General features: G+C 40.5%; 1 long non-coding RNA gene across 2 annotated transcripts in view; it reads right to left on the reverse strand.

Moving 5' to 3' along the window:
* Positions 1-17162, reverse strand: part of LOC117874306 — a 104683-nt gene extending 87521 nt beyond the window's left edge. For both annotated transcript variants that reach the window (XR_004644938.1, XR_004644936.1), the window contains exon 1: positions 17009-17162. This is a non-coding gene — a long non-coding RNA (uncharacterized LOC117874306). The remainder of the gene's footprint in view (positions 1-17008) is intronic.
* Positions 17163-17953: the final 791 nt, after the last annotated feature.

The following is a 17953-nucleotide window of genomic DNA, read 5'->3' on the forward strand; positions in this document are numbered from 1 at the left end:
GCATGAATTGCCAAAGAAAAAAACGTGGTACTGTAAAACAGGCTTCAAAAGTGATAAACCCAGTTACTTCATTTTATCAGCTTGTGTATAACAAGCACTTGTCTGAAGTGCCAGGCACCTATCCTGATTTGTTATTTAAATAAATACAGGTTGAATGGAATAAATAAAATAGTACTACTACTACTACTACTAAAAATAATCCATGATTACTTAAAAACAAACACACATATCTGAATTCAGAAGTCCCTTCAGCTGAATTTTCTCACTTATTCTGCAAATTGTTAAAACATTTTAATTACAGTCAACGGTTCAGAGCTATATTTTGCTCCTGTGCTTTTCCAGTAGGCCAAAGAATGAGAATGCTCAGGATAAACTGGTTTATTTTTTATATTACATAGTCAAGCAAACAGGTATGTGCCACCAATGCGTGCGCTTGGAGTGGTCAATAAACAAAAGAAAACGTACTGTTTTCTCTTTATATTATTATTGCTTAAGCTACATTTTACTGATTTAATTCTTTCAAGATAATACATTGGGGAATGAATGGCATGCAAACAAAAAAATGGTCCTAGTAATAATGAAATTATATTAATAGTTGTTCACCTTTACCTAAGAGGTGATGAGTTCAAATGTCAACTCTATGGAATATTTTCTATAATTTGCTTGCCATTGTGCATATTCTATTTATTTGTTTGCTGCTAGGTATTGAAATATTCAGGCTATTGGGATTTAAATGCTTATTTGACTAACAATGCTTATCTGTGAATTAATGGTATAAAACATGGCGTTTTCTAAAAGGTTGTCACTCAGTTTTATTTATGGAGATGCTACTCAGACAAAATTCAAGGTCTTTCAAAGAACATTGTTACGTCTCAAGCATAGGGGAGAAAAATATTATTTGCATTTTTAACAATCCTATATAATTGTATAAATTATTGAAATGAAATAGTGCCTGCTGTTGTTACACATGTAAATTATAATTGCATAATGAAGTAGCATAGTGTATCGCACATGCAGTATCCACAATGAGTTGCTCTGAGGCAGAATTTTTGTTTTGTTTTGTTACAAAATTCTCATTTGAGCCATTAGGATTTGGGGCCAGAAAATAAATTTGGTGTCTACTGTGCATGAGCACATAAATATGGTCAGCTTCATTACTGCAGTAATATTCTGATTTTCTGGTAGGACTAATAGAAGCACCACACTGATAGTACTCCAAGCCTTCCTTCTGCTAGCATGCCATACGGTTGCAACAAGGGTGAACCTTCAGTTCTGTTGGTTTACCTATACTGCTGGTGCTATTTGAACCCTTATTTTCCTTAAGGGAATCCTCTAATTGTCTTAATGTATATACAAGTATAATATATTCACATTCATAGTAAAAAATAACTTCAAAATTAGAGGCTGTCAGTAAAAATGTAATGTTACGCTGGAGTGATTGGCAACTGTTGATCCAATTATATAACTAGTTGCTTCTTAAAATTCAGGGAGAGGAGATGGATATATAATATGCTGTAAAGTGTAAAAGAGCTGGACAGGAAATAAGGTGGGTTGAATTTTTTTAGTGCTTTGATCAAATTAGAACCAGGTTGATGAAAGGAAATGCCTTGGGTTCTCAGCTTGAAGTTTTGTGTGATACAAAAGGCTCTTGAAATGATCAATTTTGCATGTCAGTCAGTAAGTTTAGACTAGCCTAGTCTTCTATCTATGAAAGAGAGACAGTTTCTATACTTGATCACTCAGACTTCTGGCCCCTGTGGGACATTAAATTGAGCAGAAATTAAATGGATGAGGGAGAGGAGACCATCACAGAAATCAGTGGAAGAGCTCTGTGTTGGGGTTCTCTGTTTCAGCTTTCTGCACTGCCTGTGCATTCCTGTACCTTGACTCAGAGATGATAGGGTTGGAAAGGAACACGGTGATTGCTTGATGAATCCCCCTACACTAAATGCAGGATTATCGTCTGCACTGGTCTCTTCAGAGTTTGATCTAATCAACCACTGAATATTTCAGCACCGGCTTTCACCCCCTCGTCTCATTCTGTCCCACCTTCCAAAGCAGTTATTATATAATGGCAGCTGGCTATTATTATTTACACAGTGTCATAGTTGTGCAACCTGAACAGTACTAGGACTACTCACTTCTGCTCCCCCTTAAGGAGAACACTAAAAAAGGATGTAGAGGGGCAAAGAGGGTGTGTGACCATGGTCCCATCCTTGTTTTGCCCCATGCACAAAAAATGGCCCCAGAGCGATTGTGTCGGCCTGAAACACAGTCCCTCATGGGGCAGGGTGACTTTGTGGATTTTAAGTCATTGCCGTGAGTTGAGGACAGTACAATCTAGCTCTTAAATTTTCAGGGCTGTACAAAACATGCTGAAAGTCTGCCGCGCCCTAGTAAGCCTTATTTCAAAAGGCAGGAACCATGGAAGGTTTGTTGTGAAGTTCCCGATTCAGACCAGTGCACATCAACATCTCTGCTACTGGGATGTAGGGTCGAGATAAAAGAGCTCTGAGCACATTCATCTTATTTATATATATAAAATCATTTAAATGCCAAATTGTGAGTGTCACAAGGTTCCTGTGCCTGACTGTATCAGATAATAGGTAGACAGCTAAAGGACGCCCAGGTGTTAAAATAACTCTTTCCTTTACCTATAGTACAGTACCTGCATGGGAACGCTTTTTCTTTGGCATGATTTTCTTCCACAAGTAACACCTCCAGAAAACACTCTTTCCAGAAATGATATTCTAGGATTGGGAATACTGACAGATTGGTGCAGCAACCTTCAACCAGGTGTCCTGATTCAGTATTGTATGGAATTAGATCAAAATGCAGTGGTGTTTTTTGTGTTTGGTTTTGTTTTTGTTGTTGTTGTTGTTTTTCTTAGATGCGGAGTATTTGAATAGCTGCCCATTTCTACACCAAAGCAACGATTTGGTGTTCCCCAGTAACAGAAACACCTCACAGCATCAAAAATGACAGGACATCAGAGTATAGCTTCACTAAAAAAGAGGCACGAGGCATTAAATGAATGACATTTTTTGAGTTCCAAGATTGGAGTTACAGAAATATCTGCTTTCAGAGTAGCAGCCGTGTTAGTCTGTATCCGCAAAAAGAACAGGAGCACTTGTGGCACCTTAGAGACTAACAAATTTATTAGAACATAAGCTTTCGTGGGCTACAGACCATTTCGGATGCAGAAGTGGGCTGTAGCCCACGAAAGCTTATGCTCTAATAAATTTGTTAGTCTCTAAGGTGCCACAAGTACTCCTGTTTTTTTTTTTTTTTAATATCTGCATGATTCATATATACGGTAAGATAGTCATACACATTCCAGTGTTAGGCATTCACTAGTGCAAATGCTAATAAAGTGTAATTTGGCAATATGATAGAGGTCCTTATTTCCAGTTCTATCTGTGAAAGATACAGTCCCTTGCGCGAACTTGTTTGCACATCAGAAGCATTTTGCTCTGCAGCCAAGACAACAAAGATCTGGCAACAAAGATGAATGTTAACGTGCTGGGCCAGCAGAACTCGGAGTATATGAAGGAGATGGTGCCGCTTAGGGAGAATGCACCATGTGCAGCACACCCTGTTGTCTGACTGAAGATACGTTTATATTAGCTGCTAAAATAGCCATCAGTTTGGAGGTGGTAAAAGATCCAAATAGCCTTGGGCTACAGAATGAAAAGGAAAAATCTTTCCACTGAGGTACACGTTGGAGACAGTGCTTTGAGTTACGCAAAATATAGCTGTGGCATTCATGCCCTGGTGCTCAGCAGGGGCGGCTCAGGCACCAGCGCAGCAAGCATGTGCCTGGGGCAGAAAATTGCAGGGGGCGGCCTGCTGGTCGCTGTGAGGGCAGCAGGCAGGCAGCTTCCGGCAGTGTGCCTGTGGGAGGTCCGTTGGTCCCGCGGCTTCGGCGGCAATTCGGCGGCGGGTACACCAATGGCGCAGCACCGGCGGACCTCCCGCAGGCATGCCGCCGAATCCGCGTTACCAGCAGAATTTGTTCTTCAGCAGAGATTTCTCTCTCCCATCCAAACAGAGGTGCTGTAGCATTCTCCAGTGGGGTACCCTTTATTTATGCCATATAATAGAAACAAGTTTTCCAGGATTAACTCTTAGCTGTGGCACTTTAAACATGGGCTTTTAACAGCTCTGACCTGGGTTCTGGCTTTTACTGCAGTCCCTCGGGGGGCATTTGGGGGGATCTCATCAAAAATATTAGAAAGGGAATAAAATGAGGATGGAACATTTATTTAAAGTATTTTCCATAACATTTGCACTTTCTTTCTTTCTTTCTTTCTTTCTTTCTTTCTTTCTTTCTTTCTTTCTTTCTTTCTTTCTTTCTTTCTCACACTTAATGTGATTCCATGACACCAGTGCTGTGGATGAAATTGAAAACTGTATTCTTCTAAATGTGTTCCTAACATTCCATTTTTTACAAAGCTGCCAGGGGCTATTCTGCATTCCCACAACTGCTACAAATGTAACATATTGTTTTGCAATAAAAATTAGCTATAAAAGTGTGAAAAATACCAGAGAGCCAAATGTGAGAAACAAGAGATGGGGGTATGGCTTTAGCACCCTTTTAGTGGACATTTTATTTATTTTTCAAATGGCGCAGACACATTTATAGCTACTGTATTTCAATTATCTCTAATTTCACACATTTTATGCAAATTCCAAACATTTTAATTGCAAATGAGAAGGGAACTTATTTTTAAAAGTGGAGCAACCCAACATTTCAGATTGTTCTTGATTTTAATTCCAAATTTGTCTACAGCGCTGATAAAAACTTTTAAACCCGCATTTATACACTGTGCCTTAAAATTCGGTGCAATTAAAAAACAATACAAAAACAAACCAACTACATGGCAATTAGTTTCAATTCCAAAACCTTTTCTTCGCCTTTTACAAGCCACTTCAGACTTCCTAAGTAGGAAAGGTTATGAAGTTGCAGTGATATTATTAATGGAAGACACATTGTTTCAATAAGAGTTAGTGATTTAATAATATCCTCCATGACTGATGAAAATGAATCCATTATCCTGTACTAGTCTCTCTCTCTCTCTCTCTCTGATTTCAATATCCTAGGACATGGTGTATTAGCTCAATCCTGGAATTCAACAGAAAATTCTCTAAATAGAATAAACCACAACTCAGCCTTTGGCTGGATGAAACTATCTGTTACACACTGGAGACCCAGGCACAAGTGTTGTTCTTTTCCAAGTGATATTTCACAATATCTCACTCTACAGAATATTGTATAAGGTTGATGGCCTTCAGAGCTGTGCAAAATGTTGCTGACAAAAGTCAAAACCAGCAAACCTGGTTGGAGTTTCAAACAAGGCTCGGCCAGTTTTTGAGCAAACTAGGGCAAAGTTGAGGCTTTAGTTGTAGCTTTGAGTGGAAGGATAGACTTATGGTTGAGGCCATGGACTGGATTTAAGAGATCCAATGGTTCAATTAACAGCTCTGTCACACACTTCTTCTGTGACCTTGATCAAGCCGTCTAGAGTTAGTTCTGATACCCTTTCTCGTATCGGGTGGTATGTTTTACTCCAAGAGTCATCGAACTGAAGTCAACAGGAATACTCATGGAGTAAGGTGTTACCCAGCCAGGCCCAGGGTATCAGACTCTGACCCTTAATCCTTTTGTGCTTCCCTCCTCTCTCTGTACAAAATGTGGATATTAATACTTCCCTACCTCGTAGGGGCATTGTGAAGATAAATTCATTACTGTTGGTGAGGCACTTGGACTCTGGTGATGAAGGCCACATAAGCAGATAAGAAATTATCCAAACTGTAATGGGTTTGACCCCAATCAGGTAAAACAATCTGATTTCACATGCCTTTTGCTTTGAGTTTTTAGCTTTTTTCAAACACATTTTCTGAAGCTGTGACCTTCCAAAAACAGAAAAAAAATATTTAAAATGAGCCTCCTGCAAATGAAAATGTTGGGTTTTGTGCCACCCTGGACTCTAATTCAGCAAAACACTTAAATGCACATGTAACTTTAAGCACACGAGTAGTTCCATCGACTTGCATGGGATTACTCACATGTTCAATGTTATGCATGCACTTATATGCATTGTTGAATCAGGGCCCTAATGGCTGACTACTGCGCATACTGTATAAAGATTCTGAAAAGTTTCAACTGTTTACCATACTGTACCATGCACATTTTACTACAAATGGAAACTTCCTAAATTCATTCCCTAAAATGTGTTTTATATTCCGATATTTTTCTCTCTCTTTCCTGCAATTTATTTTAATGTCTAGCAAAAATATTCAAAAAGAATGAAACACAACTTTAGACAAGGTCTCTGAATTTCAAACAAAACATTATCAGAACAGTGACTAGCCCTGTTAATATTCTTTTCATTTGATTAGAGTAATCTGCCAGGGTTGCTGGCTTAATCTTTATCAGCTACCTTTTAACCAATCAATACTTTAGGGTTATAGTTTTTTTGAAGGCAGGTGATAATTTTGGAGATAAACTCTCTAGGCACTGCTGACATTGTATAGTTACATATTTAATATCTTTTCAGATGATTCAGAACTCTGGCAATGTAAGAATCTGCCCAGAAAAAACACTAAACCTTAAATTTTCAAAGCTGTGTGCAGGGATTTGGCCACCTGACTCCTATTAATGTCAATGAAAATTTAGCTGTAGGAAAGGTAATGTCTTTTCCCTCAGATTATTCCCTCTCTGAAGGGAGCCAGAGAACAGAAGAAAGAAATAAAAAGCAACTTTGTACCATGGATTGAGACCAGTAGGGCCTGCTGAACATTCGGGAATAATCAATAAGAGAACATTTGTTTACAAAAATTAGCAAATATTTCTATGCATACTGAAGTAGAAAAGTCTACGGAGTTATAGGGGGAGGAGAGAAATGAGATTTGGTGTGTTGAAAACATCATTAAAATATATATATTTTAATTTTGCTCCACTAAAATTATCTGTTTGCTTATGTATTAATTTTGCTGCAAATAAAATTAGTTGTCAGATCTCTGTTTATGGCCTAATTACCTTTTGTGAGGCAAAAAAGGGGATAAAAGAAATAACAATAAAGAATGGATATTTACCTTACAGTAACTGTAGTTCTCAGAGCTGTGATGTCCACATGGATTCCACTCCTGATTCTCAAGCACCCCATGTATGCAAAATCAGATTATCATCAAATTATTTTGGCCAGCATTATTTTGATTTTGTATGGATACCAGATATCTTCACTCCCTGTCCCGACCCGAAGGCATAAAGAGTGGAGCAGCCTCAACTGTCTCTCAGTTGCTTCAGAATCCCAGAGGAGTGGAACACCGCAGTAGTGGAAGAAAGGCAGCTCATTGTCACATGAGTGAACACTTTTAAGAAATGATAATTCCATAGTTGACCTATCAGTCCTCATTCTCAAAGGAAACCTTTACAACACCTCCAAAAGATGAGCCTGGAAAATTAAATTCATAACCAGGTTACACACTAAAAATCATGGTCTCAACAGAAACAACGAGGAGTCCTTGTGGCACCTTAGAGACTAACAAATTTATTTGGGCATAAGATTTCGTGGGCTATAATCCCATGACATTTTATGCCCAAATACATTTGTTAGTCTCTAAGGTGCCACAAGGACTCCTTGTTGTTTTTGCTGATACAGACTAACACGGCTACCCCTCTGAAACAGGTCTCAACAGATAAACTGGTTGTATAGCTCATTACAACAATTTGTCCTTTGTCCTCAGACTGCAGAGGTGTTAATTGCCCTCTTCATTTTAAGTGGTTTCTTGCATCATGTGTTAATCCCTTAGGTTTAACAATCTGTCCCACCTTGTATTTAGCTGTGACACTCTGATTACCCTTTCCGGACCTGAAGAAGAGCTCTGTGAAGCTTGAAATCTTGTCTCTTCCACCGACAGAAGTTGTTCCAGTAACAGATATTGCCCCACCTACCTTGTCTCTCGCATATCATGGGAACAACAAGGATAGAACAACAATGCAAACAAAAAAGTTTTCTGTTTGCTTGGAACTGAATACTTAGTCCTAATTAAAAAATGATTGCAGGACAACCCTACCAAAATGGACATCCAGCCTGGAATCCTCTACTAAGGAAAAGTGTCTTGCAAATGTGTGGACTGAGCTCCAAATCACTGCTTTACAAATTTCAGAAATAGGGACATTCTCCAAACAAACAGCAAAGGTTGCCTGGGCTCTAGTGCAATGTGCTCTAAGGTGGTTAGCCTCATTAGCTCGTAGCATATTATCATATTGTTGGCGGCCACATTTGATAATCTCTGTGAGGAAATTGTCTGACCCTTAACCTGATCAGCACAGACCACAAACAGTCTAGGTGTGTACCAGAATGGTTTTATTCTCTTAAGGTAATATGACAATGCCCTGCCTTAATACATCAAGTGTATGAAGTTTATTTTCCCCTTGAACTGAGCAAAGTTTGAAGAATAAAACTGTAAGATGAATAAATGGATTCATTTGGAACTCTGAATCAATACTGGGCAGGAATTTGAGATGTGGCCCTGATAGTAACCCCATCCTTATGAAACACTTTGTAAGGGGGACCACCACGAGGGCCTGAATCTACCGTAGCTATCGAGCTAACATAATGGATACTAAAAAGCAGCCTTTATTGACATGTGGTATAAGGAACAGGTTACTAAGGGCTCAAAGCAAACACCCATTAACTCTGTGAATTCAGCAGGGGGCTTCCAAACTGGAGAAAAAACATGAATAAGGCCCTTAAGCAATCTAGAGTGAGAAAATACAGTGTGGCCCTGGACAGGAGGGTGATGTGCAGATATCACTGTTAGATGTACCATTACAGAACTAATAGAAACTCCAGGTTGTTTCAGAGTTAGTAGAAAGTCCAATACTGCTAAAATCGGTGCTGTCAAAGGAGGCAGCTGGTGCTGACGTGTTCAAATATAAAACCTCTTCCACTTCGCTTTACAAGTCATTCTAGTTGAAGCTTTCCTACTTTGGAGCAAAATATTCTGAATTTCGCTCAATAGCTTCTTTTGGTGGATATTGGTCAGTCAGCCAGCCAGCATCTAGGCTGTCAGATATAACCATGCTGGGTCCGGGTGTAAGATCCGACAGTTATTCTGGGAGACTATGCCTGTTTTGCCCAACAAAGTGATGGGGGCTATGTTGCGAGGTTCATTTTCCAATGCTATCAGGCATGTTTGAGTTTCTATGTTATATGTTGTAAATGTAAGGCTGGTTAGGGACAAAGTGGAGGGCCTCTGAGAGACATTTCAATCTCTGCCCTCCTTTCCTCTGCTGGGGAGTCAATTTAAAGCAGGCAAGCTAAAGAACAGCAAGAGGAAGAGTTAGTAACGGTCAGTGGTGACATTAACATTGGAGAATTTGTCAGTGTCTCTCTAGGGGCAACTGTTTTGGAAGGTTCTTTCAGTGGGAGATGACGGGATCTGAAGAACTCCAGGTGAGGGTCAAGAGGAGATAAGCAAAATATGGAGTGACCATTTCATAGATTTTAAGGCCAAAACCCAGAAGGGACCATAAGATCATCTAGTCAGACATCTTGCATATAACAAGCCATAGAATTTTGTCATGAAAGCATCTGTATAACTAGGCTCTTATACCATGCCCATTACTATTGTGTCTGAGCAATTCTCCTCTAGCAGGACAGGAGTAAAGCCAACGAGCTTTATCCTGCAGGAGCAGGGAGGGGACCCTGGAGACAAGGGAATAAGCCTGCAGCTGATAGATTCTAGGGTCCAATCACACCACCATGTAGATACATATGTAATGGCCAGACAAACACCATGTTAGGTTCCACCCTTGTGGAGTTTCTTATGCATTCATTAGTTATAAGAGTGGTGAAGAAACCTTGTATCTGGATCCAAAACCCTGAAGATTCTGTGGAGATTTTGAGGCTCGGCCCCTGGCAGAAAGCCATCAATGAAGAAGCGTTGTCCCTTTGCATGAGTTCTGCATCTCTGTCCATATACTTTGGCTAATCCTGTTGACTGGGTCTGAACCTGGGGTTCTCCCTTAAGAGAGATCACCACCGTGAATGTGGCGACAAGGAGAGGGCATTTTGCTAGCTCAGTCAAGCACTGGCAGCAAGTGGATCAGCAGTACAAGGGGGGAGGGAGAGGTTGCTGATATTCCCTTGCATGTGGAGAGTGAGAGAGGAGCAGAGATCTGGACACCATCTGGCTCTGCATGTGCACCATCCATGTTAATACAGCTGAGACTAAGCCATCTCTAAACTGCAGCTCTACCTGACAAATCTAAAGGAACTGAGCCATTAGGAGATGAGTTAAGCTGGTCTTAGTTGGAAGTTGCTTTTTGCAGCTCTCCTTGTCTGTAACACTGCCAAGAGATCCGTCCAATTGTAAAATAGAGTCCCCTCCCTACTCCTGCAGGATAAAACCCATTGGCTTCACTCCTATCCTGCTAGAGGAGAATTGCTCATGGTATAAAACCTAGTTATACAGACATGCTTTCATGATGAAATTCTATGGTCTGTGATACACAAGAGTTCTGACTATATATATACATTTCACAAGACATAAACTAATCTTTCTATTTAGAAAAAAAAAAAAAAAAACAGGTCCCCTGGAAGTGATTCTAGTGTAATTTGAAATGCAGTATTTGTAAACTTACTTTAGTGTCCCAACATATGTACAGAGTTTACATAAAACTGAGATCTCTGCAGCCCATGAAAAGTTAATATAATACAAATACTGACTGGCTCTGAGGACATTATTTCCCTAAGGAAAATAATAGTTCCTGAGATTGTGCTTTATTGCCCTAAGCTGAAGGAACTTATTTTCCCAACTACTGTGCTCAGAGACATTTTCAGGTGTTCCCCCTATTTGCTCACACAACCCCATGTGCACCACACCCCGTAAACTCACCAGTATCAGGCTGACTCTGTGGCTCTGTCTCCTGACTTCTTGTTAAGAGAGGACCATAGGTGTTAGCTCCTCATACAGGAGCCATAGAGGAGGAAGCCAGCAGGTTCCCTCACCCATACAGGGTTGTAGAAGAAGGGCAGAGCAGTCCTTTAATCCTCCAGCATTTGTTTTCCCCTTACTCTCAGCACCAGCTCTGCTGATATCAGTTCTCTTTCCAACTATATGTTTGATGTAAAGAAATGCCCTTCTACTACTGCCGGTTTAGAGTGGAAATAGTACAAACCAAGTTTTGGTTGTATGATCATGTATTTACCAAGAAAAAGTTCCCAAAGGTAAACACACACACACACACACACACACACACACACACACACACACACACACACACACAATTTCATCTCTAGTATATTCTGAGCAATATCACTTAAAAAAGAAAAAAAAGGTTTTTGACAATATTTGGGGGGCGGGGCTCTCTCTGGCTTTTAGAAGCAGCAAAATGATCAATGAAAATGGTGAGTTTTACCACAAGCTTGATGAAGTTCACTGAGTTAGCAACAAATTCTACCAAACTCATTTTGCCCAAATTCTTCCCATTTTTTTGTAATTCAAAACCTGAACATTTGTGTGGGGTTAGCTGTTGCTAAACTGTAAAAACAAAACTCACTGCAAAAGTTTATCGAAATGCATGCAAACTAAAGGCAAGCATGTTTCTTTCAGCTCTAGAAAGGACAGAAGAAGAAAAAAGGTGTGGAAGAAACGGAAAAAGTCTTGAATGGACATGGTAATTCATAGTGGAACTGCTGCAACAGGATTTCAAAAGATAACACTATTTGACACTTGCCATTTGTTTTAAAAAAGACTTTCAGTGAAATAAAAGAGGTTTAATACTTGACTAAGAGTGACATAGGCAACTTGCAGAGTAATGTAGAGTAGTGGAACACTTACGCTCTGCTAAAACACTGAACATTTCTCTCAGTGCAGTTTCTTCTTAATTCCTTGCACAACATTTTTAAGGTAATGTTTGCTGCAAAGACAAGATGGTGAAACCATACGGTCCTACTTCCATTCTTAATGCTGACCTAATAAAAGAAATAATTCTACTTTTGGAGAGCAGAAAAAAATCATATTAAAGTAACTTAAGCATCTACACCTCTACCTCGATATAACGCTGTTCTTGGGAGCCAAAAAATCTTACCGCGTTATAGGTGAAACCGCGTTATATTGAACTTGCTTTGATCCACCGAAGTGCGCAGCCCCGCCCCCCCCGGAGCACTGCTTTACCGCGTTATATCCAAATTCATGTTATATCGGGTGGCGTCATATCGAGGTAGCAGTATATTAAAGAAATTATGAAAACATGTCCCAGGTTCTGTCTAATACACGCAAAAGTGGCTAAATCTGGAGGAATATTACATATGGTGTCCGTATTGCACATGTGATGTACAATACTATTTCATTGGGTCAGCAAAAACTGGATGTCAGTTTATAAAGGAACTTTCATCTTCAAGGCAATAAAAGTCATGCAGTGCTTATAACAAACCTTATACTATGGTTTGGTCAAATTAAAGCATAGTAGTAGGCCTTTACAGTTACAGTGAGCTAAATATAAAGGCACTTTCACTGATTGGTCTGTTCTGATACTCATGAAACAACATAACTTTTGGTCTAATTGCTACATTTTCATTTAATATATTTACTTTATTACTTTTTATCTCAAGTTCAGGTGATGAGACAACCTAATTTTTAATGGAATGAACTCAGATAACATTTAGGGGAACTGAGCAAAGACATGCTGGTTTTGCTGTCAAGATTGCAAACTGCATATCAAGTATTTTTGTTCGATATGAGAGAGAGAGAGAGAGAGAGAGAGAGAGAGGATTTTTGTTTTGTTTTGTTTTTACAATCCACCTTTCCTACCAGAACTCTTTCTTTTTATTGAAAGGATGTCCCTACATATTCATGATCAAATACAAGAATCCACACATAATACTAGCTCTCGCAAACTTATCCCTGCCTTGCATTGACATTCCTTTACTAACTGGAATCCAGTTTAATTTTGCTGTTTTCATGAGCTCACTTCTTACTTGAAAGTTTGTTATTCTGGGGGTGAAGAGGGAGAAGGTGGTTTTGTGATAAAACTGACTTTTTTTACAACTGCATTTTACTACCCACCAAATGCTGTTTAGTCATGCCATTTCCAAACAGTATTGAACAGTACTGAACCAGTATTTTAACTAGTGCTCTCCACTTATGCTTAACAGTAGAACCACCAGATGTCCCAGTTTTAAGACACTGTCTCGCCTGCTCTCCCATGAGCAGATTTAATGTTGCATGCTGCTATCCCTGTTGATTGTCAGAACAGTAGCACTGACAAGGGCAGAGTCAAACAACAAGGGAATGAGAGAAAGAAGTAGATCTGTTGAAACAAAAATCTTTAAAGGAGACCCACAGATCCAATACTGACTATCTTTTAAAGGACACCACTAGGAGTTACAGTTATTCTATGGAACATTTGGATATTTAGCACAGGATGGGGAGACCAATTTTAAAATGTGCCTTTTTCCTTCCACCATTTTTGCCACATAAACTGAAATCCTCCATTTCCCTTGTGGGTCAGATACTCAGTGCTTATTTCACTCTCACTCTATAAGTGTGCCACTGTATGAAAAAGCATTGTACATCTAGAGTTAAAAAATCTTACACTTCTACCTCGATATAACGCTGTCCTCGGGAGCCAAAAAATCTTACCGTGTTATAGGTGGAAAAGTGTTATATCGCACTTGCTTTGATCCACCGGAGTGCGCAGCCCCGCCCCCTGGAGCACTGCTTTACCCCCTTATATCCGAATTCGTGTTATATCGGGTCGCATTATATCGGGGTAGAGGTGTATATACACAGAATATACCATTCTAGATTCAAATATGCAGACATGGTGCCCAGAATACAGGGCAGCAGTTGTAGAGGATACACAATTCCCTTCTTTCCCATCCTATTCCACCCACTGTGACTCACTCTGATCTGTACTTCTGATGGAAATATGTTCTTATTTTGTCTGCTTCTTCGGACACATCGCTTCTGATATGCAAAATCATACAGAAGACAAAAATGCCATGAAAAAGTTACTTATATTTTATAACTGGCATTAAAAACTGTTTTCTGATTGGCTAGTTTATGACAGGCTGGTGGACCTGACATAGCATGTTGGGAACACACTGTGGCAGCTTCCTCCAGTTCTCCCTCCTCCTTCAAAAACACCATACTAGGAACATGAGAGAAGTTCCCCACTCTGTCTTGCAGTCGGGCCTCCACCACTACCTGCCAGGAGGAAACACAGTCCTTGTCTGGGTGCATTGCTGAATATCCTGAATTCCCCACTCTGTCTTCTCCCTCTCCAGCATGTCACAAGCTGACAGGGAGGAATTTACTCTGGGCCCCAAAGAGAACGGAGAAAAACACATCTGGGCCCTGCACTAAATGCTATTTCCCTGGCAGCTGGCTGAATGCCCAGCTTGCCTCACTCCCTGGGACAGGTACAGGAAAGAAGAGCACTTTCCTTGCAGATGACCAAGAGGAAGACAAGAAACCCTGGGATACAAGGAGGAGACCTAGGAGGAGATCTCCGGGGGCTGCTCCTGCTCTTCTTCCAAACCTAGTCCTGTGGGAAGAGGGTGAAAGGGTCTCGCTCCTGCAGAGACAGTAATCTGTAAAGTGAGTGCATTGAGAGTGAGGGAGATTGGGTGCTGTGTGTGGGGAGGGCAGTGAGGGAGACGGCTTATGTGGTAGGCAGACCCAGTAAGGGTGAAGTCGTGTATGTGTGTGTGTGTGTGTGTATGTGTGTGTGGGTGCACAATACTAAAAGTGTAGGTGAGCTGCAGCATTTTTACATAGACCAGAGTTTTAATTTCACACTAATACTTTATGTCTGGTTATACAGGGGAAGGGAAAAATAAATGATGACAGAAGTGGAAGGCCCCTTATGCACTGGGCTACAGGGGACTCCAGATGTGCTTGAACTAGCCCTGTGAACATAAAATGCAGACTTAGATAAAACTGGATGGCATTAAAAAATGTAGCTTGTGCTGCAGCCCCACATACCTATATATATTTAAAGACTATAGATCAAACAGTAAGCGATATCTTTAAAAGAAAAAAGAAGACAGGTTTAAGAAACTAAATCTTTGTAATAAATAATATATTATTAGTTAAGGAGATGAACTGACAAAGAAGCGCTACTCTAATCTCTTCCCTGCAACAAGCATAACGACTGAATCACTAGCACACCATTTTCCCTTTAGCATGTGCAAGGATTGGTGCTACACTACAGTTTCACCTAGAATACTAAACACAACTAATCTACCAAAGTGTATTAAGATTAAGTAACATGTCAGTGACACGGTCATTTATCTGCTGTAATTTTATCTTGCAAAAATATAATTTCCCAGTGGCTTTTAAAGAATACTTTTGAATGTTTTGGGCCAGGTTTAAATTAGGGAGGAGGGAACTGACCATTTAATTGAAATGAACCAAAATCTTGTTTTGGGTTTGGGAATAAGGCCCCCCGCAACAGAAACCTACAAGGTGTGGCATTAAGCAGCTAAGCCCAGCAGCTGTGGCAGTCTCTTTGATAGGCTCTGACATCAATCTGAATGTAAATTTTGCATGTGGCCCGCACTCTGGGGCTTACTGAAGCAGTAGATCACCTCATGGGCTAGTTCACTCCAGATTTCCATTTATAGAAGGAAGAACCACCCATCAGCATGGCAGAGGCTCCATTCACTTCACTTAACTAGCGACTCTCTCAAAATAGCAAAATATGCACCACTACACTCATACCCTCAGCCCTCCCCAAAAGCACTACCAAATAGATGAGTTTAAAACACTCTGCTAAGCCCAACAAATCCAGGCTATTTCAGAGCCAGAGTGGAGCAAGTTCCCTAATCAAGAAGCCCTCACCTTTTTGCTAGATCCCTGTTTTCTACAGCAAGGGAGCTCCAATTCCAACACCTCCACTGAAGTCAATAGCAATCTTGCATTGACTTCAGTGTGGCCAGGATTTCACCTGGGGAGAGGCAGGTCCAAGCCACTTAGGGTTTTATAGACCAAAACACAGCACCTTAAACTGCACACAGAAACCATCAGGCAGGCAATGCATGCTATGGAACACTGGTGTTATGATGAGATACACCACTTCAGAGGAATAACTGCTTGAGGAGGTAATACTTCTGGCATAACAACAATTCAGGCCACACACTGATTTTGCAATGTAGATCCAGGCAGCAACAGAGAACAAAGGAATGCATAGGTTTCGCATAACTGTTATTTTTAATGTGAACAACAGGTTGCTGTTCTGCTATCATAGACCCAGGCTGAATAAAATACTTTATCCTGCTTTAATAGCATAGAGACTGGACAGATTCTATTTTTTACCTCCAGTATTTATTTTTAGCATAGCTTTGTGTAAGTCCACACTTCCCTGAAATCTATGTGATCACACTAAAAAATCTCTGTAGCTTGACAAGACTACAGGTAAATGTAGACAATTTAACTCATCTACATTACAATTTAGGTTAGAAGCAGTTTTGGAGCTGACATCATATCTAACAGGCTTTTCTAATTTATTTTCTAAGTCATTCTGTATGATACCTAGCTGAGATACCAAAAAAAGCATTTTTAACTCATAAAACAATAACATATGCAAATTTATAATAGGAAAACAATAGAGTGTCTCATTGGCAGTGAAACAACAACAGATTCAAAATTGATTTTTTTATCTATTAAACTTTTTATTTTGACACTAGTTATTTTAGTACTGGAAAATGTATGATGTAATGATGATCAGAAACAACTATGCCCTCTGTTTTTTTCTAAATTGAGTTGGTTTTGGTCATCAGCTCAGAAGACCAGAATGATATGGCAAAGAATCATAATCCAAGCCAAACACACACAGGTATGAGAACTTCTACCAAACTCTATAGTATTAAGAGATCATGGCCTTGTCTACTGGGGTAAAGTCGAGCTAAGTTACACTACCTAGCTATGTGAATTACCCCGGGATCTTCACTGCGCTGCGTCGATGGGACACGCTCTCTGCTCGACTTACCTTACTGTTCTTGGGGAGCTGGAGTACCAGAGTCAACCAGAGACCGCTCTGCCATCGATTTTGCCGATCTTCACTAGGCCTGCTAAATTGACACCCGCTGCATCGATTGCAGCAGCGTCGATCTCCCAGTAGTGAAAACAAGCCCTAAGAAAATGTTCTGCTAGGAGAAAAAATAGGGTGAGTGAAAAATAGAGAAAATTGCCTTTGAAATGATTTCATCTTGAAAATCTGACTTTCCTTCTTGCCTTCAGTGGGGCTCCACATGGGCACAGGGATCCACTCACATAGAGCAATTTACAAGATTGGGAGCTTGGTGATGTACTTTGCCCTTTGCATCTGGCTCTTTCTTCCTCCATGCTGTCCCTCATTTTCTGCTGCCATGTCCTCTCTCAACTTCTAAATAATGTCAATCTCAACTGCAATGTCACCATCTTATCAGAAGTGGTGTGTAGGGGCTTTACACAGCCCACAAATTCCCCACAAACACCCACCACAGCAAATGTGTTTGATGTTGGGCGCTCTTCTCTGGAACCTCTAATGGGCATATCTCCCTTCTTTCTTTCTTGCTACTCATCTCAAGCTTCCCCCTTCCACTCTCTCACTGTAGGCCTATCCCTTGTCATCCATCCTCATTAAGGCTCCCCTTTCCCTCCTTCCTCTGCTTCACCCTCTTTATAGTTACCACTTCCTTTCCCAACCCACCTGGCTCCTCCTCTCCATCATCCTGAGGGGGCAGCAAAAGAGGGAAGCACCAACTGTGAGAGAGTTGACTGAACTACAGCTGGCTGCCTCCCTAACTCTGGAAAGTCGGGAGGTGAAGGAGCGAAGAGCAGCAGGAGAAACAGAGAGGCAACCGCTGGAAACTACAGGGGTACTAACTGCTGCTACTGGCCAAAGGCAAGAACTGCAGTAAAAAAGACCCACTTGCCCCAGCCCAGCTATTTG

The sequence above is a fragment of the Trachemys scripta genome, chromosome 3, assembly GCF_013100865.1.
Source record: "Trachemys scripta elegans isolate TJP31775 chromosome 3, CAS_Tse_1.0, whole genome shotgun sequence".
NCBI classification, from domain to species: Eukaryota; Metazoa; Chordata; order Testudines; family Emydidae; genus Trachemys; species Trachemys scripta.